We start from the raw sequence: 4,139 nt of genomic DNA, 5'->3' as shown, positions 1-4,139 counted from the left end.
GTAAATGTCTTCTGTTCTTATTAACGAAGCTAACACGATCATCTGTGATGGGAAATGTTTCCAGGATAATATTTCAACTTCAGAGGAAATTCTGGACAATTGTCTCAAAATTCCAACAGCAGAAATGATTTCGATGTTGTAGGAAAGCCAAATGAACATCCACATGGACATGCAGGGTCTAAGGATCGCTAGAAGGTTTGGTCATGTTTTAGATAGTTTGGTGTAAAATTCTACGTATTGTTCCTTTAAAAAGGGTTGAATCTTAACACATCCTGGGAAGGGTCTGGTCTGTACCTGATTCTTTCTGCTCCACATAGGGACCGTTGGATATTTAGTGGTTATTTTTATTCACAGAGGAAGACCAGATCCTCCTCCTCTCCAGCTTTTTTGCACCACGCTGTCAACGCTGAAGTTATTTGACCTCCCTCTGTGTTTTCGGAGCTGCAGGGCAGAAACTCTGCAGGCCGCTGACATGTGACGAAGGCACGCATGTCCTCTGTGGTCTGCTGAGCTGTGTGGACAGAAATTTACACTCGGGTCATTTCCTCTGTGATCCACATGGAGTTGGAGAGAAGAGGAGAGCTGCTGAGAGACAGGACCCACTTTACTGCAGAGCAAAAGGCTGAGGATGAAACTGACTCCAGGTTTGGGGGCGACGAAAGTCTGGAGTGAAATCAGGGCATGGACACGAGCCATAAAGATGAAACTGGCTCTTTAAATGAATAAAATAGGAGAATATCCATGTATCTCTGTCTGATTCTGCTGTCACAATCTCTGTTAGACTTATAGAGAAGGAAGGTGCTCTTACTAAATCCTTGACTTATCTCCCACCAAGAGTTGAATCCATTCTTATTAGATCAGTGATACTCAACGTGTGGCTCATCTGTGATGATCTGTGGCTCTATCATGTCTTCATTTGAATCATTATTCCCCCAGAAAACCTTCAAAGGAAAATTTGACCTCAGAAATGTAATTATCTTTGCATGTCACATTAATCAGTTTGTTTCCCACTCTTACACAGAAGGCTTTTTAATTTTTGTCTGCATATTTTCATAACCCTTATTTGCAATTCTTTGTTACTTTAATTCAACTTTTACTGCTTTTAGCACATTTTTGACACTTTTATCCTACTTTTTGCCATTTTTGCCTCTAGTTTTGCCTTTGTTTTGCCCAGTTTTGCCCATTGAAACTGCCTTTTGCAATTAAATGCCACTAATTTCCCATTTTGTCACTCTTTACCCCCTTTTTCTTATTTTTGCCCATTTTAGTCACTTTTCACTTGTGTTTCTCTACTTTTTGCCACTTTTGGACCATTTTTGCCACCTGTAACTCATTTTTTGCCACTTTTCTCCCAGTGTTTGCCGCTTCAAGCCCATTTCTGCCACTTCCTGTTGTCACTTTTTTTCCCCCTTTTTGCCATTTTTATCCTGCTTTTTGCAATTTTTTGCCCCTTTTTGCCACTTCTTGCCCATTTACTGTAAGCTGCCTTTTGCAATTCAATGCCACTTTTTTGCCAATTTTTCCCACCTTTTATTCTGATTTTTGCCCATTTTAGTCACTTTTCACTCATTTTTTGCAATGTTTTTGCCACTTTTAACTCATTATTGGTCACTTCCCACCCATTTTTGCCACTTTTCTCCCCGTGTTTGCTTCTTTTTGACCATTTTTGCAACATTTAACTTATTTTAATTGCCTTTTATCACCATTTAGATTGTGGCTTTTGGCAATGTATTTTTCAACAACTTGGCCCTTTGGTTGAGTATCACTGTATTAGACCCTCTTTATCAACCAGACTTTATCGTTTATTTTCCTTTATTATAGGGATTTTTTTCTCAGTTCCAGTAAAGCCAGAGGTCAGGGCTGTTTAGGAGAATCTAAAGAATAGAGGGCTCGGCTATTTTTTCCATGAGCTGCACACGTCTCAGCCAAAACAGAGAAGAAAATGATAAACAGAAATCATATTGACCTTGTAGTAGCAGATATGTCTGTCCTGATAGGTAGAATGTTTGCAGTCAATTTTTCTGATGATCCTGATGAAGGCAATGAGCTGGTAAAGTTGTCCTCTAAACCAGTGGTTTAGTTTTAGTGACTTTTCACTCATTTATTGTGATATTTTTGCCACTTTGGACTCATCATGTGGTCACTTCCCACCCATTTTTACAACTTTTCTCCAAGTGTTTGCTGCTTTTTGACCATTTTTGCCACCTTTTACTTTTTTTAATTTCCATTTTTCACCACTTAGATTGTGACTCTTGCAAATGTGTTTGTCAACAGTTTGGCTTTGGTTGAGCAGGGTTGAGTAACACTGGTCTAAATAATATATGGGTTTCACTTTCTGAAATGAGTGACAAAAATATCGAACTTTTTCATGATGTTCAAATTTTTTTGAGATGTACCTCTACAACCGATCAGGTGACTTGTGGAGAGACTTATGAGGTGAGAGACAGGACTGTGACAGCAGGGAGGTGCAGCCAACACGCTGCACATGCAGAACTGGTATGAAAGCGCTGCAGCTGCACGCAGCAAAACATGAATCTAGTCTGAGACGGCTGTTAAAGTTAAACCATTCCAGGCAAGATTTGTTTTTCTTTTATCAACACAGATTTTTAGCTCGCTACAGTCCCTTAAAATTTTGTCATATTTTCTGTAAATTAAAATGGACTCTGCTTATTGACCTCCATTCATGTTGATGTCTGAACTTCGGCTCAGTCCTGAAGACAGCAGATGCCAGTCTGTAAGCCGACACACAGTGTTTTGTGTTTCTTTTACTGCACATGTGCAGCTCTGTGTCCTCCTCTACAGTGTTGAGTGTGTATGGGTGTGTCTCTGTGGGTGTGTCTAGGTCAGTGGTTCTCAACCTTTTCAGCCCGCGACCCCCAAAATAAAGGTGCCAGAGACCAAGGACCCCCACTGGACCTGAAGGTGGGTGAACACAGCCATGAACATTCAAGAATAGTGTGGAGACAAGGTTGTCCATGGGGAGGGATGAAGGGGGAGGTTTCTGGTGCTAAGCCAAACTGGGAGCCCATGAAGGTAAACAAAATCATGGTCCGTTGTAAGGTTAAGCTGTGAAAAACATATTTTATATGAAATAATAACCACTCTTATCAAAGACAAATATCTCTATCTATTCATTTATGTAGTAAATAGCCTTCTTAAAATGAAAATAACTTTTGTTAAAAACGTATTTAAAATGGGTAAAAAATTACTTAAATTAGTTAATAATGGCAAAAAATGATGGAAAAGTGTTGAAATTTGATTTTTAAAGAACATAAATGGGTTAACAGTGGCAAAAATTAGATAAAAGGGGCAAAAAACAACCAAAAATGGATTAAATTGGCAAAAATGGGCAAAAAAGTGGTAAAAGGGGATTAAAAAGTGACTGAAATGGCTTTAAAGTACAGAAAAATTAGGGATGAAAAATTGATATAAACTGGCAAAACTGGGATAACTGGTTAAAATGGACAGAAAGGGATGCAAAAAGTGATTAATAGTTGCAATAGTGAGGCAGAAAGTGGCAAGAATTGATTAAGAAGTGACAAAAACAGGCAGAAAAAAGTGATGGAAGGGGTATACAACTGAAACAAATGGGTATTTAATTTAAAAAATGTGCTAAAATTGGTGTTAAAAAGTGATGAAAGAGGTTTAAAGTTTGGAAGAATTGGAGTAGAGTGGAAACAGTGTAATTTTAAATATATTCATACATTTTTTTCAGGCATCTGGTGACCCCCTTTCATGCTACGTTCGATTGTACTCGGAACTCGGAAAGATCTGGGTCGGAAATTCCGACTTCCGAAGTAAATGCACTTCATTGCGTAAGCTCGGAAAACATGGCCGGCCGCAGTAAGCTGATGTTTGTTTGGATGTTTATCGAGGATCAAAAATTCCTGCTGGGGAAATATATAGCTACATGAGGGAGAGAGAAAGAGAAACGTCATATGCCGTAAGTATGACTTGAACGCACCAGCGAGGGGAATCCTACATGCAACTTATACGGGCATCAAAGCTGTGCAGAGGCCTGTACTGTAGTAACACAAATGCTAAATTAGACGACACATAAAAGTAAAAGTTGAGGAGAAAATGACTCTCACTGTGTGTGACGCCATTTTGCTATCACATCATTCCGACCGACTCGGGTT

Source organism: Cheilinus undulatus, linkage group 6, assembly GCF_018320785.1.
Source record: "Cheilinus undulatus linkage group 6, ASM1832078v1, whole genome shotgun sequence".
Classification (NCBI taxonomy): domain Eukaryota; kingdom Metazoa; phylum Chordata; class Actinopteri; order Labriformes; family Labridae; genus Cheilinus; species Cheilinus undulatus.
The sequence above is the reverse complement of the archived record's forward strand: the minus strand, read 5'-3'. Positions refer to the sequence as shown.